The following is a 27,882-nucleotide window of genomic DNA, read 5'->3' as shown; positions in this document are numbered from 1 at the left end:
TTCCAATGGAGCAAGGTAAGGAAGAACTGCAGGGAAGCCACCACTGTTGCCTAAAACTTAAGACTCACTGAGGCCTGCTGGAGCAGGGGATGGGGGGACAGAGAGCATCAGGAAGAATAGCTAATGGATGCTGGGCTTAATACCGGGTGATGGGATGATCCGTGCAGCAAACCACCATGGCACACATTTACCTATGTAATAAACCTGCACGTACTGCGCATGCACCCCTGAACTTAAAATAAAAGTTAAAGTGAAAACAAAAACAAACACATAAAAGTAGGACTCATTTCTTCTGCAATTCCCAAATCCCACTCCAAGGCACTACAAATAAGAGTGTTCCTCTAACTAATACTTACAGGAGGGTGTTCACTGTGGGCAGAGCCTGGTGCTGGGTGAGAATGGGGTTTGCCTCAGCTCTGGAAACCTACACACTAGGTGGGGAGATAAGACTGACAGCTAGGGAAAAGGTAATTGATAATCTCAAACTATGCATGTGGTTCACATTTGCCCACATGAGTGGTATGGACGTGAGTGTGTCAGGTTAGTGTGGGGAGGCAGTCAGAGGGGCACTGTGTCCACACTGGTGGCCGTGGAATGTGTGTGGGATTCAAGGAAGAGCATCTGTAGCTATCCATTTTGTTCTAGGTGGTGTGCTAAGCAATTTCACTATGTTGTTATTTCATCCTCACCAACAATCTTATATTTATTTTATTGATCTTACAAATGAGAAAATTAATAAGTAAAGATTACATAGCTAAGGAAGAGACTGCAGTTCAACTTCCAAATTAATTCTGTTTGACTTCAAGACCCATAAGTAGAAGGAAGGAGGAGTGCACACATGCATAGTATTTATGTATATGTGCGCATTTTCCCAAAAGCTTTCCGATAGATTTAAATCAAATGTTACCATTTGCAAAGTTCTTCTTCCCCAGAAGTTTAACTGGATTCTTTCAATAGCCCTGCAAAGTAACAGTTATAACTACCTAAATTTCACAAATCAGAAAACTGATAACTAGAATATGACAGAGAACCAAGCAGTAAGTAGTGTAGACATGTGTCCCTTAATGAAGGGGTTGCGTTGGGAGAAATGTGTCGTTAGGCATTTTCATCACTGTGTCAGCATCATACAATATTCTTACACAAGCCTAGGTGATATGGCCTTCTATACACCAGGTGTTTGGCTGCAAATACGTGAATCCACTTTTTCCAGCTGTTAATCCCATGCTTGCTGCCCTCACTTACTTATCCAGCTAACCTCTGCCTGCTGCTGGAGGGCCAGGCTCTGGAGATACTGAGAGGAAGTTGACATCACTTGCCTGATGGAGCAGAGGCACCTGAGCTTTGCATGCCATCACCAAGAGGGTGGTGGGTGCCAAGGCAGACATCCACTGAGGCCTTTATGCTGCACCTGGGGAGCCAAGATTGGAAAGGACTTTGAAGACTCCTAAAGCTGAATCTTAAAACATAGGTTTACCAAGACAGCAAGATAGATGATGGCATTTTCAGCTCAGGAAACAACCCATGCAAAGGCAAAGAACTGAGAAGCCACACAGGGCTCTAAGAACTACTGATGGTGTGTGTGTGCTATGGACTGAAGGGCTGTGTCCCTCAAATTCAAAGACTGAAGCCCTATACCCTATGTGATGGTATTTGGAGGTGGGACCCTTGGGAGGTAATTAGATTGAGATGTGGTCATGAGGGTAGGGACTTTGATATGACTTGGCTGTGTCCCTACCCAAATGTCATCTTGAATTGTAATAATCCCCACATGTCAGGTCAGGAGATCGAGACCATCCTGGCTAACACAGTGAAACCCCGTCTCTACTAAAAAAATACAAAAAATTAGCCGGGCGTGGTGGCGGGCGCCTGTAGTCCCAGCTACGCGGGAGGCTGAGGCAGGAGAATGGCGTGAACCCGGGAGGCGGAGCTTGCAGTGAGCCGAGATCGCGCCACTGCACTCCAGCCTGGGCGACAGAGCGAGACTCCGTCTCAAAAAAAAAAAAAAAAAAAAAAAAAATAATCCCCACATGTCAAGGGTGGGGCCAGGTGGAGATAATTGAATCATAAGGGTGGTTTCCCCCATATTGTTCTCATAGTAGTGAATAAGTCTCAAGAGATCTGATGGTTTTATAAACAGGAGCTCCCCTGCACAAGCTCTCTTGCCTGCTGCCATGTAAGACATCCCTTTGCTCCCCTTTGCTCTTCCATCATCTTCTGCCATGATTGTGAGGCTTCCCCAGCCATGTGGAACTGTGAGTCCATTAAACCTCTTTCCTTTATAAATTACCCAATCTTGGGTATGTTTTTATTAGCAGCATGAGAATAGACTAAAACAGTCTCCATGATGGGATTTGCGTCCTGTAATAAGAGGAAGTGATCAGAACTGGCACTCTCCCCTCCCCATGTGAGGACACAGTGACAAGGTGGCCATATGCAAGCCAGGAAGAGAGCCCTCACCAGTAACCAAATCTGCCAGCACCTTGATCTTGGAGTTCCCAGCTTCTAGAACTGTGAGAAATAAATGTCTGTTGTTAGGCTACCAACCTATGGTATTTTGTCATAGCAGCCTGAGCAGACTGAGACAGTATGCTTTCTCCACTCTAGCTAGATGCAGGCCTCTACCTCTGCAGAGATAATGCCTGGAGCTCCAGAGGCTTGCAGTGAAAAGAGAGCCCCTCTTGTTCCTTCCCCAGCTGCCAAACATCCCTAAAGCCGGGGCTCCTCCAAACCACCTGAAATCTGCCCACTAGTTATTAGACTTGCTTCTAGGAGCCTGGTTGCAGTTTCCAAAAGAGAAAGATGCCAGTGTTAGGTAATCATGCCCATCATCCCCTAATGCCAGGCACTGCCCTGGCTCTGAAGCCAGGGCTGACTGATGCAAAGAGGCCCTGCTGGGCAAGACACTCTCTGGAAGGCAGACAGCCGCATTTTCTAGACCACCACGGTTCTGTTTTGTAAAAGATTTCTCTCTTGTCCAATTAAAACAGAAAATTCTCTTCTGTTCTCCAGCCCCAACTGCCCTCTACACAGTACCCAGAGAGGACAACACAATCATTCCATGCATTCAAAAAGCAGGGCTTTTTGCAAGGAAGAGTATTTGCCTGCTCACCACTCCCTCTCCCCAACATAAGGCTCAATGTTGATGCCGCAAATTTCTGCATTAGATGGCTGGTAGCCCATTTCCACTCCCTAATTTCGCAGATGAAGATGATTACTGTGTTTATGTTGTGTGAACAGCAGTGGGCCAGGGAATTGAGAAGCGTTTGATCCATCCAACTTAAGTCTTATTTCTCACACACGTGTCTCTGGCTGCCTAACTGCTGAGACCCCGGCAGGAGACAGGAACGAGGAGGCGTGAGTCATGTCTGGTTTGTTACAACAGGAAGATGTCCCAGGACCTTTTTGAAGGGGAGATGGGGGTGGGATGATGAATACTTCAAGTTCTATGAATCAAATATGAATTGAACTGTAATCTGGGCTTTAAGTAGATGCCTGCATAATAAGTGTTAAACAATTCATCTTTCTGTCAGGCTGCAGAAAGTAATTTATTCATTACCATTTAAGCAAGAAGAGATCTTGTGTGTTTAAAGAGAGAAAAGTTTAGCGTGCTCCATTCTCGATGGCACTGCAAAGGGCCCAAATTGAAAGAAAATGCTGAAAGGGGAAAGGAATGAAGGAAGCTTCGGAGCATCAAACTTTGATTTGGCTTGGGAAATAACATTAATTCTCTTTCAGCATCCAGTTGAGAAATCAAACAGGCTTAATTTAAGGAGTCTTCAGATGAAGAGTTGGTAAATTCAGTAAAGACTGATCTTACTTTATGCATCACAAGCCATCTCCAACTATGTGTAAAGTTAAAAACTATGCATTAAGCTACAATCTTTTCCCTTTGACTTTCATTATGATTTCAGATATGTTTGTTTAAAACCCTGAAATACAATAAAAGCACCATTTAGGCCTTTTATGATTCACTGCAAGCATTTTACATTTGTCAACATGCAATCCATGAGCCTTACATCCTCCCACAAAACCACAAGTAAAATTTACAAATTTTCTATATAATCTTAACACATTCAGGATGAATCACATGTGCTCTCTATTAAAACACGCTATATAGCTAATTTTCACTCTACTGCATTTTTTTCTTAACTCCATGGGACTTAAGTGTATAAGCAGCCATAGTAACCAGGAGAATGCTTCAGGGTTGCAGCCAAATTTACAAGCTGGAGGGACCATATGGAGGAGTTTTCTTGGACAGAATTCAGTTGTACCACTTCACAAGTATTATACTCTACTCATTTGTTATTGCATAGCAAACACTCTGTTGTGTTATACAGAGATAGTGTATAGTTCTGTTTTAAAACTTAGTGGAATTCTCTTTAAAATGCTTGAGTCAGAAAATATGTCTGGCTACCTTAACAATTAAAACCAAATCTTTGGCAGAGATCAGATTGCAAAAACTGTTTGCTAAACTAGTTCATGTGTGATCTCAAGCAATTCAATGCAAATGACTTTTAAACTAAGCACTAAATGAGAAACTATTCAAAGATAGACAACTCTGTAAGAAAAAAAGGAGAGAGCATAATAAAATATTCACATACAGATTTAGCATGTTCAAGACTCAGTGCTCTCGCCACAGAAAATGGAGCACACTCAAAACTGAGAATGACCCCATATATAGGAGCCAGTCATTCTTTCTAATGTAGAGAAGATGCAGGGAACCAAATTAAAAATGAAACCTAAGACTGCCATGGGAGTGTTGGCAGGCAAAGCTATCTGCTTTCTATGATAAGTTGCAAGTGCTTATTTGAAGAGGAAACATGGCGCTCTGCCTAGTTCCGCATACACAAAGGCAATGGGGTCATATCTAGACCTGAACACCGTTGGAGACTCGCCTCCCTCACACATGTAAGCACATCTGAGTTTTAAGAATCCCACACTCAAACCCAACTGACAGGACCATTGCCTATTAACCAGGATGAAAACAATTTGTCATAATAAATATTTAAACCTTTATTGTATTTTTACAAACTAACTCTGTACATAAATGCTAGAAAACTTGAGACCCTAAGGAAAGAATGGCATAAATGGAAAACTGTTTTCTAACTACAGGTTTCTCCAAGCAGAGGAATATGACAGTGAACAGACATACAATGGCCCACAACAGGAGTTTTACTTGTTTGAATCTTTCTTGAGATGGAATATAGAACTTTCCTACATACTGGTCAGAGTTTTCCTCTAGGATTTTTGAAGCTAAAGTTTAGAGGAGAATCCTGAATAATCTTAAATTGCTCTCATAATTCTTTCTGTTACAACTAGCACAGATTCTAAGAAATCATAATCCAAGGCATTTTCTGTCCACTTATTAAGCACTGTCTTTCAACCACAACAACGTTAATACTATCTAACATTACTGAGTAATGTTACTCAGTAATGAGTTGCCAGGCACACTGCAATAAGCCCTTTATATACATGATCCTGGCTAATGCTGACAGCAACCCTCTGAGGTACAGGCAGTTATTAGTCTCATTTTACAGGTCAAAGCAGTAAGTCACACTGAGGCAGGTGATAGATCTTTGAGGGTTTGAATGCAGGTCGGCCTGACTTCACATTCACAGTTGTAACCATGAAGCCAATTGGAAGTAATACATTCCTAGATCTATAAAATGATGAACATATTCTTGAGGCACTAGTCTACCCGACAAACAGATTCCATTTTGCTCCCCACCCCTGCCCATAAAAGCAGTTTAATAATAGATAGGAAGACATTATGCTTTAAAGGTATTTCATGTCAGTTGCCTTTCTTCGACACACAATGCAATTAGAGTCTGGGCGGAAATTTGATTGACTGGCCACATGTGCCTTAAAGCATTGGAATAAGCACAGAGGAGGTGAGGTAGAAGGACACTTGATTGGAGAACAACAGTCGTGGATGCATAGGAAGGTGCCCAAAGTAGATCGTGAATATTTCTCCTAGCTTCTGCCAAGCCCATCATGGAGAAAATAAAAGTTCCTCCTCCTTGCAAAGAAAGAGGAGAGTAAAGAAATAGCTAAAAGGTGACCTTAGTGATTCTCTGGTATTAACAGAGACATCATAGATAAGAAATTTTATTTATTATTTTTTTTTCTTGCAGGTGATATTAAGCCTAATTACAGGGTCTCTAATTCTAAGCACCAGGGAGTTTTATGGTAGCCTAGGGACTTTTGACATCCAAACTACCATAAATGAGAAGAAAATGTTAAGCTTTTATGGGAAGCAGAGAAGGAAAAGAGAAATGAAATTAAGGTTGGCAATTATTAAGTACCTGAGTGTATTAGGTATTTATAATTTTAATATAATTTTTAAAATAGTGTTCTTAAGGGTATCACTAAAATGTTATATAAACCACCAGGTATCAGGAATCTTTCTAGATTAATGCTTTGCTTTCTTAATGAAGAGTTATATTTTCACAGGAAATATATACTAGATTATCCCAGGCTATATTTTGAAATTTTGTTGTCTACGTCTTTGAGGAACTTTGGTATTTACGCTGCAAGACTCTTAGCCTAGTTACTTACTGATATCTTTTTTTCTCTTGTGGACAAGGCTTATAAACTCCAGCATCACATAAGCCATTGTTCATGAAGATCCATTACTCATCCCTCTCTATATAGATGTATTTAGCTGCGATTTGTATAGCACATGGTGCTTAGGGTTCTTCAAGAAAGGTAGCAATTTAAAAATATATATGTGCAACATATTCAAATAAAAAAGCAAATTCACAGATCTGTAGATAAAATGACCAAGGTGAGACTGTACTAACTGAATCTACACAAACTAAATAAAAATGTAAGTGAATAACACATGTTTATAGTTATATATACAGCTTTAAGATTTGGGAAAAACTTCGGCATTCATTATGTCATAGATATTGCTCATTTTCATTTGAGAAAATTCCCCGTTAATATGCATTATTGAACAAGTGGTGATTTGGGCCCCTAGGCTATATCTCATGATGAGGGTGATGCAGATGAAGTAAAACTTTGACAAATGAAAGGAAATCCAGATTTTATCATCACATCAGATTAGAGCTGTAAGCTGTTTCTAAACTCAAAACAGTTCAGATCAATCAGGGGAATCTTGCTGACATGGAGGAGCCTCTGCTTCTGGCTCTACTAATATTTGTGGAACAGTGAGCACGGAAATGGGCTTTAATTCTAGATCCCATCCTGGGACGGGTTGTGCATTCCTACAGCAGCTGGCAGGGCTGCTGACACAGGACTGGAACAGGAGTTGGAAATCCCAGCTCTGCCAGTTACTAGCTGTAGGATCTTAGTGAATTAGTTAACCTCTTTGATTTCATTGCTTGAAATCTCTAAAACTGAAAAAACAGTACCTGCCCTGTGCAATTCAAAAGGCTGTTCATACATCAAATGAAAATGAATGTGAAGGTTTTCTGAAAGCTGTAAATCAGATTTGCACTGAACTTCACAGTTAACCTGGCTTGAGAATAAAGATTAGGTATCACAACATGGTCCTCAAGGCCCCGCACCATTTAATCCCATTCCATGTGTCCTACTTCAGTCTCCTTGCTATCTAGCCACATATCCTCTGCTCTAGTGACCTGAATCAGGTTACCATTTTCTACCATATGACAGCTATGTATTGTGTGTTACTGTATTTTACGTGCACATCTCACACATGTATCATTCGATCATTGTAACTCTTGGAGGCAGAATAGGGATTGCTTCTAAGCAGCACTGAAGGGTAGAAATAAGAAAATTGCACAAATCTCATGCACATAGTAACTGGTGGAGACAGGATGTGGGTCCAGATTCATCTCTTAGGGTTGGGTCATGTAGAAAGTTTCTTCATGTCTCTCCCCCAGGATAGGTGGTAACTCCCAGAGGGCATGCCTACGTGCTGTCTGGTGCAGAGCTTTGCACAAAGTATAAGTCGATAAAAATGAGTGATACAGAAATAAACTGTGAGACGTGAGTAACAGACAGGTTTTCCTTGTAGAGTACAGGGCTAGTGGGAATGCAAGTATTATGGAGTGAATTGTGTCCCTCTCCTGCCAAATTCATAAGTTGAAGTCCTAGGCCCAGTATGATTGTATTTGGAGATAGGGATCTTAAGAGGTAATTAAGGTTACATTTAGTAATCTAGAAGATAAATATGGTTAAATTTAAGAGATAAGATTAAATTAAAGTTATAGTAAATAATATTAAATTTAAATAAATAAGGTTGTAAAAGGTAATTATGGCTGAAGCCCTAATCTGATAGAATTGGTGGCCTTACATGAAGAGGAAGAGAAAAATCTTTCTCTCTCCCCATTCCCCACCATGTGAAGATGCAGTGAGAAGGCAGCCATCTGCAAGCCAGCAAGAGAGCCCTCAGCAGAAACCCACTGTATTAGTCCATTTTCACGCTGCCAATAAAGACATACCTGAGACTGGGAAATTTACAAAGGAAAGAGGTTTAATGGAGAACTCACTGTTCCACATGGCTGGGGATGCCTCAAAATCATGGTGGAAGGCAAGGAGGAGCAAGTCACATCTTAAGTGGATGGTGGCAGGCGAAGAGAGGATGAGAAAGATGCAAAAGCAGAACCCCCTGATAAAACCATCAGATCTCATGAGACTTATTTACTACCATGAGAACAGTATGGGGGAAACTGCTCCCATGATTCAATTAGCTCCCACTGCGCCCCTCCCACAACACCTGGGAATTATGGGAGTACAATTCAAGATGAGATTTGGGTGGGGACACAGGAACAAATCATATCATCCACCATGCTGACACTCTGATCTTGAACTTCTAACCTCTAGAACAGAAATCTCTCTTGTTTACACAACCTCATCTATGGTTGTTATGGAAGCCTGAGCAGACATCTTACACTTTGGGCTGGTGGTGGACTAAGTCCATGATGATCCACCTCATAGGCTGAATGACCTGATTTCTCATTTCTGGAAATATTTTCTTCATCATAGTCATAACAGTGATCATGTCAAAATAATCTTTAGAACATGCTGAAAAGGCTGCACTCTTGGTCTGAGCTCAGGAGGTGTGGGAGAGATTTACCCACGTCAGCTATTACACATAGACCCCAAAGGAAGTCTCAAGTAAATTTAAAAAACACATTGAACTAGATTAAAATTAAAATGCAATGTATCGAAATTTGTGGGACACAGTTAAGGCAGTGATGAAAAGGAAATTAATAACACCAAACGCTTACATTAGAAAAGAATACAATTCTCAAATCAACAATCTATGCTCCCAATTCAAAAAACTAGAAAAAGAAGAGCACAATAAACTAATAGCAAGCAGAAGATATAATAAATATAGAGAAAAAAATCAATGAAATTGAAAACATAAAGACAATAGACTAATTTAATTAAAACAAAGAGCTAGCTCTTTGAAAAGATCAATACAATTAACATACCTCTAGCTAGAATGACAAAGGAAAAAAAGAGAAAATGCAAATTACCAATATGAGGAAGGAAACAAGGGTTGCTATGGAGCATTCAACCATCAAAAGCATAATAAGGGAATACTACAAACAATTCTACATGTATACATTTAACAACGTAGATAAAATGGGCGAATTCCTTGAAAAACACAAACTACCACAAGTCAACCAATATGAAATAGGTAATTTGAACAGCCCTGCAACTATTCAGACAATAAATTTGCCATTAAAAACTCCCCCAAAAGAAATCTCCAGGCCCAGATGGCTTTATTGAAAAATTCCACCAAACATATAAAGAATTAATACCAATTATATACAAATAGAAGAGGTACAATTTCCATTTCATTTATATATATTTTAGAGAAAGAGTCTCACTATGTTGTCCAGGTGTCCTGGCTATTCATGAAAGGATGACTGGTGCACATTTTTTTTTTTTTCGCTCTGTCACCCAGGCTGGAGTGCAGTGGTGCAATCTCAGCTCACTGCACCCTCTGCCTCCCGGTTCAAGTGATTCTCCTGCCTCACCCTCTCGAATAGCTAGGATTAGTGACACACTGCGGTGCTGGTTTCCAATTCATTTTATGAAGCTAGTATTACTCCAAAACCAAAATCAAACAGAGACAGTACAAAACAAAAGCAAAACTCCAAATCAATATCCCTACTGAATATAGATGCAAACATCTTTAACAAAATATTGCCCAACAGAGTTGAGCAATATAAAAAGAATTATATACCATGATTAACTGGGAGCTATTTCAGGGATGCAAGGCTGGTTCAATATTAAAAAAATCAATCAATATAATGTACCATACTGACAAGCTAAAGAAGATAAATCACATGATAATATCAATTCATGAAGAAAAAGCAATAGATAAATTCAACACTCATTCATGATTAAAACCCAGAAAAGTAGAGAGGGAGAGAGGAACTTCTTCAACTTGATAAATCTACAAATAAAACTCTATAGCTAACATTGTATATAATAGTAAAAGACCGACTACTTTCCTTCTGAGATTTAAAGCAAGATGTCCACACTAACGACTGCTATTCAATATAGTACTGGAAGCTATAGTCAGGGCAATAGGGCAAAAATACATAAATAACAAACAAAGAAACAGAAATAAAAGACATATATATCAGAAAGGAATAAATAAAACTGTCCCTATTTTCAGAGAGCATAGTTGTCTGTATAGAAAATATATGATTAATCAAAATACTCCTACAACTAATAAGCGAATTCAGCAAGGCTGCAGGATTCAAGGTCAATATACAAAAATCAACGAACACCGAGGCATCAAAATTAGGAATACAATAACATTTGTAATTACTCAAAAAATAACACTTAGGCTTAAATCTATCAAAACCGGTACAGAATTTGTGTGCTGAAAACTACAAAATGCTGATGACGCAAATCAAAGAAGAGCTACATAAATGGAAAGAATACCAAGTTCATGGATTGGAAGTCTTAATATAGTAAAGTTGTCAATTTCCCCAAAATAGATATATAGGTTTGTAACAGGATGAATAATAACCACCCAAAGATAACAGGTTCTAAACTAAATATTGCCTTATAAGGAAAAGTGGTCTTCACAGATATGGTTAAATTAAAGATCTTGACAAGGGGGTATTAACCTAGATGATCCAGGTGAGCCCTACATTCAATCACAAGTGTCCTTACAAGAGACAGGCAGTTGACAATTGTACAGATATTATGCAGAGATTATGATGTAAAGACAGGCAGAGATTGGAGTGATGTGGCCAAGGGATGTCAGCAGCTACCAGAAGCTGGAAGAGGCAAGGAAAGAATTCTCCCCGAGAGCCTCTTGAGGGAGAATGGCTCTGCTGACACTTTGATTTTTAATTTCTGGCCTTTAGAACTCTGCAGAATACATTTCTATTGTTTTGTTTTATTTTATTTTTTGAGACAGAGTCTCACTCTGTCCCCCAGGCATGATCTCGGCTCACTGCAACTTCTGCCTCCCAGTTTCAAGTGATTCTCCTGCCTCAGACTCCTGAGTAGCTGGGATTACAAATACGCACCACCATGCCTGGCTAATTTTTGTATTTTTTTAAAATTATACTTGAAGTTCTAGGGTACATGTGAGGGTTTTACCATGTTGGCCAGGCTGGTCATGAACTCCTGACCTCAAGTAATCCACCCACCTCGACCTCCGAAAGTGCTGGGATTACAGGCACGAGCCACTGTGTCCAGCCACATTTCTATTGTTTCAAATGACCAAGCTTGTGGTCATTTGTTACAGCGGCCACAAGAAACTAATACAAGGTTTAGCACAATTCCTATCAGAATCCCAGGAAGATTCTTGTGAAAAAGGAACTAGAATAGCTAAAACACTTCTGAAAAAGAAGAATAAAGTGGGAAGAATTGCTTTACCTGAATTCAAGATACTATACAGCTATAGTAATCAAGACATGTGGTGTTGGGGGAGGGATGTACACATAAATCAATGGAATGAAATGAGAACACAGAAACAGACACATACAAATATGCCCATATTCTTGATAAAGGTACAAAAACAGCTCAATAGAGGAAGGATAGGCTTGCAACAAATAATAAATGGTCTTGGAGCAATTGGACATCCAGAGGCCAAAAATAAATAAATAAATAAATAAATAAAAGAAAAGAAAGATAAAGAAAAATGGAGAAGAAACAAATGACCTGAGGTCAGAATTTTTAGTTAATAAAAGCTAACTCAAAATGAATCATGGACTTAAATGTAAGATGTAAAATTATAACACTTTAAAAAAATAGGATAAAATTTTGAGGAAGTAGGGCAACATAAAGCGTTCTTAGACTTGGCACCAAAAAACACTATCTATAAAAGAAAAATTTGGTAAATTAGATTTCATCAAAATTAAAAACTTTTGCTCTGCAAAAAGATCCTGTTGATAGGATGAAAAGATAAGCTGCAGACTGGGAGAAAATATTTACAAACCACACTTCTGAGAAAAGACTAGTATCTATAATATTTAAAAACCTCAAAATTCAACAATTAAAAAAATTCAAATTAGAAAACAGGCAAAAGATTTAAAGGGACATTGTATCAAAAAGGATAAACATCTGGAAAATAAGCACATGAAAGATGTTAAATATCATTAACTATTAGGAAAAAGCAAATTACAACCACACTGAGCTATCACCTCACATCTGTCAGAATGGCTACAATGAAAAACGACAACACCAAATACTGATAAGGATTAGGAGAAACTACATCACTCCTACATTGCTGATGAGAGTAACATGGTACAGCCACTCTGGAAAACAGTTTGGCAGTTTCTTATAAAAGTAAACATGCCATTACCACAGGACTCAGTGGTTGCTCTCCTGAAAATGTATTCCAGAGAAATGAAGACATGTTCACACAAAAATCTGTACACAAATATTTAGAGCAATTTTATTCATAGTGGTCCCAAACTGGAAACCAACATGTTCTTCCACGGATGAATGATTAAACAAACTGTGGTACCTCCATACCACGGAATATCACTCAGCAATAAAAGAAAAAAATTATTCATATGTGTGAAAACTTAGATACATCTCCAGAAAATGTATGGTGAGTAAGAAAAGCCAAGTTCAACAGGTTTTATGCCTTATGACTCCATTTGTATAGCATGTTTAAAATTGCAAAAGTGTAGAAATGGAGAAGAGATTAGTAGTTTCCAGGGGTTAAGGAAGTGATGAGAGAGGAGGGAAGTTGATGAGAATATAAAAAAGCAACAGGCGGGTGGATCATTTGAGGTTGGGAGTTCGAGACCAGCCTGGCCAACATGGTGAAATCCCTTCTCTACTAAAAAATACAAAATTAGCCGGGCGTGGTGGTATAGGCCTGTAATCCTAACTACTTGGGAGGCTGAGGTAGGATAACTGCTTGAACCCACGAAGTGGAGGTTGCAGTGAGCCGACATCGCGCCACCGCACTCCAGCCTGGGTGACAGAGCGAGACTCCGTCTCCAAAAAAAAAAAAAAAAAAAAAAAAGAGGAATCTTTGTGGTGCTGGGAATGTTCTGTACCTTAACTCTGTCAATGTTAATATCATGGTTGTGATATTACACTTATATTTTCAAGATATTACCGTTAGTGGAAATTGTGTAAAAAGGGAAATGAAATATATATTATTTTATAACTGTATATGAATCCATAATTCTTTCAACATAATAAGTTTAATTAAAAGATATATAGTTGCTATTAAAACTCAAGCTGGTAATTAAACCCAATACAGAATTTTGAAATAAACTTGAAAAAAAATCAATGTATATGTCAATGAAATAAGCAGAGAGCTCTAGTGTTCAGATCAGAGCCTTTTAGAGGGCTGTGGAATATGTTCTTCTCTATTGACTCCGTTTTCCCTAAAGCACACCTTAAACTTGAGATACTTGGAGGGCTCTGATAGCCATTTTTGGCATCTCAACAATGACGGAAAGCGGAGGCAGGAAGCTGGGACACCAGCACCTGCTAACTGCATGACCATGGGGACCTGCAATATAGAAAGGTAATGGTGTCTACCACGCCGAGTTATTGTGAAGTTTGTGCCTAGGGGCACAGAACATGACTGTACATCAACACATAGTAACTTTTTGCCAATATAAACCTTCATTGACTAGTATACACCTTCCAAGAGCTCCTCCTACCCTAATGATGCTGTGGATGAAAGCTCTCCACTCAAGCAATCTTCATTTTGTTTGGGGAGACAAGAATGATGACAGCCAGGACAGCCTCGAGTGTCAGGGAACTTGTTTGTGGCAATGACCACAGGGCAAGGATGATGGAGTAGGGTGGGGGTGGGGGGAGATGGATGCGGATAATGCTGGGGCAGGGGCATGTACACCAAGGATGTGGCTGAATCCTTGCAAGGGTCTTGTCCTTTCTCTTCTGCCTGCCTGTTAGTCCTTTCCCAGCTTCACATGGAACAGCTCCTTATCTCACCCACGGAGTGGCCTGTTTCTTGCCCTACAGTTTCTCTGTTCTAACACCATCTGAAATGGGCTGTAGAGGATCTGCCTATTTGGGATCAGAAGACTGGGACTGAACCACAGCACCCCCTCTCATTAGCTAGTGACCTCTGACAAATCTCTCTCCCTGAGCCATATACATGTTTATACATGTTTTACCCATATACAAAATGCAGAGAATGAGGCTCCTTCACAAATCAGCCTGTGTGAGGGACATACATGGCATCCCGTGTTCAGTGCATGTGGACCACATGGTTGCTCCTGCTCTCTTAGACAAGAAATAAATGCCAGCTTTATTGAAAACAAATAGGGCTTCCACAGCAATACTGGGCACGTAAGGAGAATTAGAAAGTAGCTGAAATTATAGTCTTAGCTAAGAAAACACTCTAATTCTGACCTTACAGTAGAAGACCTCATGCCAGCAGAAATCTAGCTTTCACACAGAATTTCAGGACAGGTTACAGGGCTCATATTTAGCCACTCCCCAGAAAAGGATTCGGATCTTGAATGGAGGTCGGCATCACTCACACTTCTGGGTCACTTGAGGGTAGCTTCGGCAAGAGATCAGGAACAAAACCACCTCCGTAAGCTGTTCCAGAGGGTTCCTCTTCTAGAAACCCTGCTGTGTCCTTGCGTGGTGCACAGACACCCATGTCAGCAGGGCTCCTTCTGGGCATTGCCCCTACCAGGACCACCCACAGATAGGAACCCTCTGCAAGTTAAACGGAATGTATCTCAGAACCTCATGCATTTCTTTCTTTCATATATCTCCTTGCCACATTCCACTAAGGATCTGAGCAAACTTACAAGACTTTGCACTCTAAAATAAAAAGCTACAAATAATTTAATAAACTGAGACCGGGGAGAATATATTTATAGAATAGGAAATCAAGACCAGGGCAAAGTTACATTGCCAGGTGTGCGAGCTATAGGCTTCTACAGTTACAAAAATTGAGCAGAGAATGTGACTCTGAGCTTTCTGGCAGTCAAAGCTAAGAGAGAAAAACATGGTTCACAAATTCAGTGAACATAAGGCAAACACTCACCAGTTTTTCAAGGAAGCAAAGGTCTTCCTGACATTTAAATCTACAAGAGACATTTCTTAGGTGTGTCTTTACATAGGGAACAGGGAGTGCTGTCGTGAACAGCATCTTCAACAACATCCTATGAAAGTTCAGGTCCAGGGTTTGCATGGTTTCATCCACATATCCTCCCAGAGTAACAATGCCACCACAGTTCTAGGAAACCTAGATCAAATGTGCTAGGTCTTGACGTTCAACTTAGGGATAAAACATATTTTAATCACTTAAACTTTTTTAAACATATGGTGGAGGGGTAGGGGAGATGCAACTACAGAAGAAGAAGCTCAGCACCTAATGCTGTGAATTAGACAGAGGGAGGTCCAGTGCCTCCAGTTCCGCCTTCTGGTCTCCATGATTCTGTATTGCAATTTCAGTACCTGGTGGATTCTCAAACATTCATCTCCTCAGTAAATAACTATTAAGCATTTACTATGTGCCGGGTGATACAGTTTGTTTACTTGTCCCCAATTAAATCTCACATTGAACAGTAATCACCAATGTTGGAGGTGGGGCTTGGTGGGGAAGGGACTGGATCATGGGGGTGGAATTCTCATGAGTGGTTTAGCACCAGCCCCTTGGCACTGTTCGCATGAGGGTGAGTGAGTTCTTATGAGCTCTGGTTGTTTAAAAGTGTGTGACACCTACTTCCTACGATCTGTCTCTTGCTTCTGCTCTGGCCAAGTGATGTGCCTGCTTCCCCTCTGCCTTCTGCCATGATTGTAAGTTTCCTGAGGAAAGAAGCTGAGCAGGTGCCGCATTCTGTACATGCCTATACATGAGAAGCCGGACAGGCCACATTCCCGTACAGCCTGCAGAACTGTGAGCCATTAAACCTCTTTTCTTATAAATTATCCAGTCTTAGGTATTTCTTTAGAACAATGTGAAAATGGCCTAATATACCAGGTATGTGTTGAACAATATGGAGTTAGTTTTGAAAGGACAGTTATGTCCTTTTGGGGCTTACTATTAGTGGGGGAAGAAATATATTAAGCAAGTAATTACTGGTGTAGACACCGCTACCAATGGTGAAGTGCCAGGATTATGGAAGGGGTCCATATGGGGTGTTGAATTAGTCAGGTAGTGAAGGAGAAATAGACATTTAAGCTGAAATCTTAAGAATAAGAACTAAACAGCTAGGGAAAGAGTATTATGAATAGAAAGAAGAGCACGTACAAATCCCCTAAGTCAGAGAGGTGTTAGAATATTCCAGAAACTGGAGATGTCGGGACATTCCAGAAGCTGAAAACAGTACAGTGCTTGGCGGGGGCAGTGATGGTGAGGGGAAGAAGAGGAACAGCTCCCAGTGGGGCTGCTGAAGGAAGTGGCACACTTCATTAAGGGCCTGGAAAGCTTTGCCAAGGATTTGTGTTTTATCCTAAAATAAATAGGCAGATATTGGCAGGTTTCAAGCAAGGGAATTTTAATGCCAGTTCACAGTTCTGATGATCACTAGCTGCTGTGTGAAAAAAAAGGATAGGAAGGTGACAAGAGTGGAGTCAGGGAGGCCACAGTCTTTCTAGGATTAGGTTATCTGAGCAGGAGGTGGGGGCGGCAAGAGTCTTGAATGAACAATAGGTCAGTACCAGAAAAGAAAAGATGACCACAGCGCGTGATTCTGAAAAAACAATCCAATTGCCTACAAGTGAACCACCGCAAGTCCAGTACATTGTGAGTTGGATCTGCTGAACAGCCCCTGGGAAAAACAGGGGCCCTGAGACAGACACTAATAACAATGCAAAGTCATTCATGCTTTTATTGTTCAATTATAATGAGTCCACTCATCTTGGTAATAATAATAATGATGTGTTTGAATAACATAATTGCTTAATAGCCATTCCTTACCACCACCACCACCACCCCCTACTATTAGCACAAAACTAAAATAACTTAGAGTATTTGTCATTCTAAAAGAGGCAGAAAAAATTGCTTTTCTCTGCTAGTAGCTTTTAAGAAATAAATTATATAGAGGATCTAGTTATTTCTGTGGCTTTAAAGGGGAACCTTCACTTAGGGCAGCAAAATGTATAAGGGTTATCCTTTCAGGAAAGCCCCTTTCATATAAACAGAAACTTTTCTTCATGGAATTCAATTAGTCTCTGGGCCTCAGTTTTGCTATCCCTAATGGGGGATCAGACTAATTTGTGGTTTCCAAACCCAGGTATACATAAGAATGAGCTAGGAAACTTATCAAAAATTCACCTGTTTGGGCTCCATCCATGATTCTTTGTATGTGGAGCCTGAGAATTTGTATTTTGAACCACTTGCTTGGATGACCTCTCAAGTTCCTTCTGTCTTCAAAAGTCTAGGACACTGCTTTGCAGTGTGGTCCACCTGGGAGCTTGTCAGATATATAAACTCTCAGCCCCACCCCAGAACTGCTGAAGTAGAATTTACTCTTTCAACAAGAGTCCTGGAAGATTTGGAGGAACATTAAAATTTGAGAAGTTCTAGTCTAGGACTCTACCTTTCAAATATGCACCTTATTTCCTATAGTTCAGGAAAACTTGGCCGTTGGAGAAGAAACCAACTTTCTAGCAGAAGCAAAGCAACTCAGTGGCTGAGCTTTGAATGCAATTCGGTTGTCCTTTATCAGCAAGGACAGAATGCCTCTTTCACAGCCATAAATAAGCTCAGAGAAAAGAAGCCGAATCAGCAAAGGTAAATCAAGTCCTGAATTGTGCTGGCTCATGCATATATTGAGAGACAAACAAAAAAGGAAGCACTAAAATCTCCTGCATATTTCTTTAAAATATATAAATAGTAGATAATCAGAGGTTGACTTCAAATCTGGGTAGGCATAAATTTCTTCTCAGGGGTATTAAATATCCTCCTCTCTTTCAGCTTCCTTTTTCACTGGGTCCTTCTCATCCTGAGCTGTGTTCTGCAGTTTCTCTCCTGTCTCAGACTCAACTCTCACCTATTCAGCTCTTCTTTAAAAAAAGAAAAACAGGCAAATCAAAATAAGCAGCAACAACAAAAAACCTGTTATAATTTCTTCCATTAGTACTACATGGATAAATCCCAATCTCTTTCCATATTTACTTCTCTACTTGAATTTAAACTCAGTTTGCCTACTGTCTTCAGGAATTGTTTCAGTAACTATCATTTAGTCATTCATTCCACCAACTTTTATTTAGCACCTACATAGTTTGGTACCCCAAGTATCATACTATGTGAGATTAAATCCAACCTGCCTCTTTCCTCTGGGAGCTCAGAGTTTATTAGAGATTTAAAATTTAGGAATAATAATAACACCTAATAGAAAGTAATAAGTGAAGATTTAAAAGAGACAGAGATAAAATGGTATGGGGGAAAGCCAAAGAGATAAAATGGTATGGGGGAAAGCCAAAGAAGATAATCTTTTTGGCTGGGGAAAAATAATAATGGTTTCTTGGGGGTCATGGTGGGTTTGAAATATGCATTGAAAAGTTAAAATGATATGGGCAGGTGTTAAAGTTTCCAGGGCTGGTACTGGGAAGCAAGATACATCACCAGGAAAGGGAACGGCATCTGCAAAGGCAAAGTGGTTACCATATATAGCGTGTGGACATCTGAACATAACAAAGTTGACTGGAGTGGCCCCTGCATGAAGACAAGTAATTCAAAAAATATGTTGGAAAGATTGTGGAGAGTTTTTAATTTTAGTCTAAGAAATCTGATCTTTATTCTAAAGCAATAGGAGCAACCAATAACTTTCTCAACAGAGGAGTGACAAAGCCAAGCCTGAGTCTTTGGAGGAAAATGCTGGCTAAGAAAATTGGACACTGAAAACCTAGAGGATGGGCATTGCAAAAGGCTTGGTGGAGGGCAATGAGGACCTGAGCCAGGAGCGGGCGAACAGTGGGGAGGCCATTTATAACTGTGGCTCTATCTTATAACTTAGACCCTCTTCCCTGAGCTGGCTCAGATCAATCAGGTTAGGGAGGGGAGGAAATGGGCATACTATAAGAATCAAAATCTAGTAGTTTCCCAACAGGTGCTGGAGAGGATGTGGAGAAAAAGGAACACTTTTACACTGTTGGTGGGATGGTAAACTAGTTCAACCATTGTGGAAGTCAGTGTGGCAATTCCTCAGGGATCTAGAACTAGGAATACCATTTGCCCCAGCCATTACTGGGTATATACCCGAGGGATTACAAAACATGCTGCTATAAAGACACATGCACACGTATGTTTATTGCGGCACTATTCACAATAGCAAAGACTTGGAACCAACCTAAATGTCCAACAATGATAGACTGGATTAAGAAAATGTGGCACATATACACCATGGAATACTATGCAGCCATAAAAAATGATGAGTTCACGTCCTTTGTAGGGACATGGATGAAGCTGGAAACCATCATTCTCAGCAAACTATCGCAAGGACAAAAAACCAAACACCGCATATTCTCACTCATAGGTGGGAATTGAACAATGAGAACACATGGACACAGGAAGGGGAGCATCACACACTGGGGCCTGTTGTGGGGTGGGGGGAGGGGGGAGGGATAGCATTAGGAGATATACCTAAAGTTAAATGATGAGTTAACGGGTACAGCACACCAACACGGCACATGTTTACATATGTAACAAACCTGCACGTTGTGCACATGTACCCTAAAACTTAAAGTATATTTTTTTTTAAAAAAAGAAAGAAATCTAGTAGTTTCCTGCTATCCTTCAGTATTTTTCACCTAGAGCTGCTTCTAGCTTTCCCTGTGGTTTCAGAAACACAGAGAGATTACAGTCATGTCGGTGTGTCTTTGCAAGAGCAGAATAAAGCCTATATATCTTTTCAAATTAAGGGTTTTTTTCCCCCACTCTCCAGGGAAAGCAGCAACTTCTCCATTCACGTAGGAATCAAATTGCTAGCCATTATGCTTGCTGATCATTTACAGAAGTTTATACCCCTAGCAACCAGATATGCTCAGTTTGTCTCCGACACAGATGGAAGACCTTAAAAAAACAAAAAGCTCAACCTTTACTAGAAACAAATTTCTAAAAGTACGTATTAGAAAGGTAAGTTTTAAAAACAATTCATGCATGGATCATTCCTTAAATAGAAATTTCAAGTAGCTTCAGAAAATCAGAATTAATTATAATGATCCTGACTTGCTTGGTTCATTCCCCTAGGAATATCTCATAAATATTCAGTGTGTTTAGATTTCACTGGCCCTGGGTGCAAGGACTCCAGGCCAAGCACCCAATGTCAATTCTCCATAGGGTCCTCCAGGTCCCATAGTCTTGGAGGCCTTGGAGATGTCCCAAAGCCAAGACTGCCCAGAAAGATCCAGGTCCAATCCTTGAGACTAGTAAACTAAAAATAAGAGCCTTTACTTTTTCCTCTTTTCTTCTATTTTGTAATATTTTTGCTACCACCAGGTGGTAGTAGGTAAGTGCATCTATGAGAAAGGTGGAGTTATCAAAGTGTAAAGGCTCAGTTTCGGGAAATTATCAAAATAAACTCTGTTTAATGAGAGTCTGGAAATCTTAATTAAATAGGATCAATATTACACACGGAACAAAACCAAAAATACAAATATAAATGAGGTGTTTTTCCTTGTGGGAAAAGTCAGAAAGTGTGTATTCAGTTGTTTTCAATAGGAAACAAACTTGGCTTCTTTCATATAAGACCCAATGGTCGGCTTGAGGAATGTCCCGCATTTTCACCCACATTTTTCTCAGATTCCAAATACTCTCATGGTATCATTTTCATGAAAAGAATAAAGCGTACTCCATTAGAATCATCCTAAAATCTTAGAATTTTAGAGCTAGTAGGAGCTTTTTCGCTTTACAAATGAGAAGACTGGCCCTAGAGAAGTTGCATGGTGACTTGGTGGAATGGACCAGGGCCCAGCAATTCCTTCTCCAGCCAGGCTTTTTCCGCCATCCTGTGCCACCACTGCTCCTATCAAGGAGTGTGTTGTTCCATCCAGTGGTCAACCCTCAGCCCTCAGATGCTCTTCCTTGGCCATAGACAGCATTTACCCACAGCTGGTCACTCCCACACCCACACTTCCTTCACCTGACTTCTGGGACACAGGGCTCTCTTGGTTTTCCTCCTATCTCATCATCCTTTCTTTAATCACATTTACTAGTTCCTTCTCATCTCCCCAAGATGCTAATATTGGAGTTCCATGGGGACCAGCCTTTGGTCTCCTACTCTTTCTTAGCTACAGTCATTCATTCCCTTGGGAAATCTCCTTCAGTCTCATCTCCCTAGTGAACAACTCCCCAGTGAAGACCCTGGATTTGTATCTTCAGCCGAGACCACTGCCCTGAGATCCAGGGCCCTTTATCTCTCTTCCTTCTTAAGATCTCCACTTGGGCATTGTTATGGATTGAATGATTCCAGTTTCCCACATTAGAACCTAAATTCATGAGTCACTGACACAAACTTGATCTACCTGTAGTCATTTCTAACCCCAATTAATTGCAACTTTATCCCCCCCCCCCAGGCCAAAACCATTGGAGTCACTCTTGTTTCCTCTCTTTCTCTCACATTCTATGTCCAAGTCATTGGCTCCGCCTCAAAAACACCACTCCTTACCATCTGCCCTTCCAGCATCTGATACAAGTTGTCTTTTTCTTGCTTAGTTTCTTGAAAATATTTCTACACATCTACATGCTTCAGCCCTTGTTTCACTATAGTCTCAACTTGACAGCTAAAGGGGTCCTTTTAAAACTTGCATTAGAACATGTTTTCCCTTTGCTCCAAACCCTCCAAAACCTTCCATTTCTCTAAGAGTATAAGCCAAAGTCCTTATGATGTTTCCAAGACCCTTATAGCCTGCCCCGAAGCCTCTCTGACCTCATCTCCTGCCGCTCTCCTCCTGGCTTACTCTGCTCTAGCCACATGGTCGTCTTGCCATCCCTGAATATTCCAGGCATTCTCCTGCTTCAGGGCCCTTGTGGTCATTACTCCCTCTGCCTGGTCGGCCCTCGCAAGATGGCTGTGTGGCTCATTATCTGACCTCCTTCAATTCTTTGTTCAAATGTCTCTGTCACACAAAGCTTTCCTGACCACCCTTTCAAAAATTGCACCACACCACTCCTGCCTTCCTTGCTTTATTGTCCTTTATAGCACTTATTTACTTTCAACATATTGTATATTTTGCTTATTTTTTCTATTTCTTCCTATGAGTATAAGAGGATCAAGAAAGCAGGGATTGATGTTGCTTGTGTTCACTGATGGGTCTCTCTGTATAAACCAGTTCCTTGCACTGTTGTATTGAATCGATGTGTGTTGAACAAATAATTGTGGTGTGAATGAATGGATGAATGAATGGATGAATCCAAGTCTAGTTTCCTTGTAATATAATATATGGCTCTTCTTCCAGTTTCACATTCTTCTGGGCTTGGCAAAATCAGTTTCGAATACAACTGCTCCTAGTAATGGAAGTTACGTTAGAAAATTCAATACGGCAATGAACTTCTGCCTTCACTTCTGTATGGTGGCATGTAAGGCTTGTTCTCTAAGAGTTGTGTATCTCTCCTTAAGTGCTATACTTATAGTTCAGATGAGCTGCCACTAGGTAGAACTCTGGGCGTTCAGTTAGGAGCTCTGCATCTCTAATCTGTCTCTTCTTCTCCCTGCATACTGTCCTGGGCCAGGCCCACATAGTCTCCTGTTAGGTCACTTGCATCAGCTTCTCAGCTGATTTCCCCATTCTTAGTCTTTCTCCCCTAATTCTCACCTAACCAGAATGATCTATCTCAGTGGCCTGCAATCTTTCATTTTTAGTGGCCACTCCTTTGTAATTATAGGTAGACTCATATATAGAACAGAGCATCTCTATTTGAAGCTCTCTCTTTGATCCCACCTCAAGGCAGCCTGTGAAGAAGCATCCAGAATTCAGGGAGCTGTAGAATGAAGTTCATATTCCCCTGATTAAGCCCGTCCATACACTTAGCTTGAATGCCCCTTTTCACACAAACCATCAAGGGCTTCCTATTGCTCAGAGAAGTGTTTCATGTACCATAGTAATCCATGCACCACGTTCATGATTTTTTCTTTTTTTTTTTTTTTTGCCACAGTCATATGCCTCTCTTACTATTATTCACCTAATGTTTTTCTTAAAACCAACTCATATTTATAAACTTAAATTCGGTTTACGAAATCTAAATCATTATTGTCACCACCATAAACTAAAACCTAATGTGTCATTCATTATGAGTAGAAGAGAATATTAAAATTAAATATATAGGGATTCGGATGACAAAGTTATCGTGTTCATCTGTAAGTGTGCTCCACACTGTAGGGAAACACTGCCTAGAGAATAAAGCTGCAGCTCCTTTACCCAATTTGTTCAACCCTCTCCACGAAGAAGAAAATTCTTAAAGTTCTCTGCACGCTGTTTTGCACCTCACTGACTTTGCTCATGCAGTTCCCTTGGCCTGGAATGCCTACCCCAATTAATTTAGTTTTAGGTTTAAACATTTTTTAATTTTTATTGAAGTATTACACATAAATAATTTGAAAAATCAGTTAGTACTCTAGGCTTATAACAAAACACAGCTTCCCCTCCCTCCTAATTCTCCCTTCCTAGAGCATACACTTTCTTTTTTAAAAAAATTGTGGTGAAATATACATAACATAAAATTTACTATTTTACTCATTTTTAAGTATATAGTTTGGTGGTATTAAGTATATTCACAGTCCTGTGCAACCATTACCACCACCCATCTTCAGAACTCTTTTCACCTTGTAAACCTGAAACTCTGTGCTCATTAAACACCAATTCACTCCCCACTCCCTCATTCCCCTAGTCTCTGGCAATCATCATTCTACTGTCTGTCTCTGTGAATTTGACTACTCTGGGTACCTCATATAAGTGGAATCATACAGTATTTTTCCTTTTGTGACTGGCTGATTTCATTTAGCATCATTATTTCAAGCCTCACTCATGTGGTAGCATGTAACACTTTCAATTCACTCCACTACTTTCTTTTGTCATTATGCTAGGAATTCTCTTTTCCTCTCTTCTGAAATGGATTCTCTGTCTTCTGGATCCCATGTTTTCCTATTCTTTGTTTTATTCTCTTATTTTGATGTGGCATATCCTTCAGTAACTTTTTAAGTAAGGATGCACAACAAGCACATATTTTGAGACTCTGCATGTGTAAAAAAAAAATCTTTATTTTAACTTCACATTTAATGATAGTTTGGCTGGGTATGGAATTCTAAATTGGAAATTATTTTCCATTCACATTTTGAACACATTTATCAACTGACTTCTAGGTCCCCAAATTGCAGATGTTAATGCAGATGCTATTCTGATTCCCCATCATTTGTATACGATCTATATTTTTTCCTTTGCAAGACATACAATCTTTATTTTCTAGTACTCTGAAGTTTTATAATTACATGGTATTGTGTATGCCTTTTATAGTGTGGGATTCAATTATGCTGGACACTTTCTGAGGTTACAATGTGTGTGTGTGTGAGAGAGTGTATGTGAGAGAGAGAGAGAGACAGAAAGAAAGTGCGCGTGTGTGTGTGTGTGTGACAGAGTGTGTGTTTCATGTTTATTCCTGCTCCCCATATTGACTCTGAGACCCTCACCCCACCTCACCACTGACCTTTGTTTTAATTTGCGTTTTGGTTTCAGTCACTGTGCTTTCTGTTAGAACTGCTATCGTCAAATATCTGTTGATCCTTGGTTGTTTGTTCTTTATGAAAAATTCAAAGCCAATTGGAATTTCTATGCACATGAATGAGGGCTGTTGCCTTGTAAACTTCATAGGAGGGTGATTGGGCCAGGAATGAACCATTGAATGCAGGATTCCCCATGGCAATAACAGATTTTTCTCTTGGGCATGCCAGTCTCCTTGAGGAATAACCCCCTTTTTTTCCTTAGTAGGGGGGCATTCGACTAACTACACTGTTCTGAAGTCTGAAAGAGGAGCAGGCTAGGACATCTCACTGTTCAGGATACAGACTCTTCCTCAACCTCCTGGTGGTTGGTATGGTGCACCCATGCTCTCACCTCTGCCTGGCTTGTGGACTCTGTCCTTATATTCCATTTGGGGTCCCTCTAGTCTCTCCTTCAGTTGACTCACTTCTGCCCTCCAGCCCTTACTTTGGCCCCCCATGGCCTGCTTTCCTCCCTGGCTAGCCCTCAGCTCATATATGATAACACTAATATCTTTTCATGAACTCATGATTTTTATCTTTCACATAAGAAAGCATATGTATAGACCCCAAAATCTATGCAGAGGACAGAGACCCTTTGGGAATCAAACTCCACATCCTTAAAACCACAAGGAAGGGAAGGAAGGAAAAGTGTCCAACCCATGCCTTCCAGAGTTTCAGACCCCTGACTCTAAGACCCTAACTAACAAGAGATTGCAGATGAATATTACGGAGTATTTTACACTGAAGCAAGCCTTCAAATGGTTATATACAAAATAGATGCTCTAATGAAACATATCAAGATGAACTGAACATATGGATAGGTTAGCAGGTATAATAGTCCTAATCTTCTAATCCTGTATTGGTCTTTCCAGTGACCAGACCCCATCCTGAAGCCAGGTAGAGGCTGCCAGTCAGTAGTCAATCATTAGCATGCAAAAATCCATCACTTTGGAATTTCTAAGGATTTTAGGATTTGAAAGCCAAGAAATGGGATAAAAAAAACTAAACATATTTCACAATATCACATCAAGAAACTTTCATTATGGAAAAGGGTAACTCTCTTTAAGGTGGCTTATTAATAGAAGTAAGATTTGGGGTCTTAAGATGTCTTGGGGCTTCCTTAACAATCGACTTCCTAGTACTTTTTGATGAAGCACTGTCTCTCCTTTAACACTGCCTTTAGTTTCTAACCTAATCTTATTTGGCATGATTCTCTAAGACATGCCAAACAGAGCTTTCAGGTTTCTCTGTTTTCTGGTATCTGGATATGTCTGACTCACTTAAGAAGTTTCATCCAGTGACAGTAACCATACCCGATGAGGTCTCCGTGTTAACAGAGCTTAAATGTTTGCTACCCCCTCAGGCTCTTTGGGTGATGATTCAACCAAAGGGAAAATGGCAAGTGAAAGTTTGTGCCCCCTCCCCTCTGACTTCAGAGCATTGCAATAGGGCTACTTTTAATGTGCTTGGTAACAATTAGCTCTTGAAGCTGCAACAGCTGCACAATGCTGATGCTCTCCAGATGCACCAAACGAATTAAATCATGCGATAATTCAATTGGAAAATTGGGTGTAATTATGGAGAATGCAGAGTCTGCTAGTCGCCGCACAGTGACTTGGAGTTCTTGAAACAACAGTGGTGTGGGCTGTTCAGGGAGTGTGTGGCAGACACAGAAGCTGATATGGGTGTTTGCAGAAATCTCAGCCCCCTCTATGACAATGATGGAATTACCCAACCCTGTACTCAGTTAAGAGCTATCTGAGTGCCACCAAAGAGATCTCCTCTGTAACTTCAAAGCTTCTCACATCCAGACCACTCTTCCTGACATGATAGTGGGGGCTGCGCTTCAAGCTGGTTGGGAACGTGTAAAACAAGCAAAGGCTGGAATCCCTAAGGACTAGTGATACAAATGTTAAAGAGCTAGTTAAGTAAGAGAACCATAAATTATGATACCTTAAACATTCTGTTTTAACTAACACACACACACATATTCATACACCAATCTCTTGATATAGGGTCATGTCCAAGGTCAATGTCTTCTGCGTAGCATCTTTCTCACACTTATCACACCCTTAATGTATTGGTTATAATTTTCAGTTTGGGTTTATGTGATGGGGAATAAGAACCTAAAAAGATTTGAGGATCATTTTCAATAGCATCTTCTCAGAGATATTTATGTTTTTCTTTCCAAACTCTGAGAGTCACCCAATTCAAAGGCTTCTGTGTGCTGTTTTGCAGTTATGCCCTGCACAACTCGAGGAGGCGTCAGCCACAGGGTATCCCTTGGAGTCGTGTAGTGACAACTTGAGAGTCGTTCTCAGGGGCCCTGCCTCATCCAGCAGCAACTTCTTTTGTAGTGGCTTGCCTTTATTGAATCTTTCTGCAGCATTCAACTGAGTTTTCATAGAAACAATAGCTCTCTCCTTGCATTGCAATTGAATCTTGTAATTACCATAAATATCTTTTAGAACAAATACAATAGCCTCTTGGGAAGTGAGCATCTTAACTGGTGAGCAGAAGTGTGCGTGTATGCAAGGGAATAGCCTATAGGCCTCGAGTGTACAGGATGCTATGGGCATCAATCAAGATAATTTACAGAGTGTTCTGCTCAGTTCTGGGAATTTTTTAAAAAATGATACTTTACAGAGGGAAAGCTAATACAGAGAGCTGGTAAAGGGAAGGTTAATTAAGAGAGCTTCTACTGTCCTGTGAATTTAGTGATGCTCTTAAACAAATTTGTATTTTATTATTCACTATTTCA

General features: G+C 40.2%; 1 protein-coding gene across 1 annotated transcript in view; it reads right to left on the bottom strand.

Moving 5' to 3' along the window:
• ALK (ALK receptor tyrosine kinase) overlaps positions 1-27,882 on the bottom strand; it is a 738,088-nt gene that overhangs the window by 436,328 nt on the left and 273,878 nt on the right. The gene's annotated exons all lie outside the window — the stretch shown is intronic.

This window comes from Gorilla gorilla, chromosome 12, assembly GCF_029281585.2.
Source record: "Gorilla gorilla gorilla isolate KB3781 chromosome 12, NHGRI_mGorGor1-v2.1_pri, whole genome shotgun sequence".
Classification (NCBI taxonomy): domain Eukaryota; kingdom Metazoa; phylum Chordata; class Mammalia; order Primates; family Hominidae; genus Gorilla; species Gorilla gorilla.
Note: the sequence above shows the minus strand (reverse complement) of the source record. Positions and strands in the feature narration are given on the sequence as shown.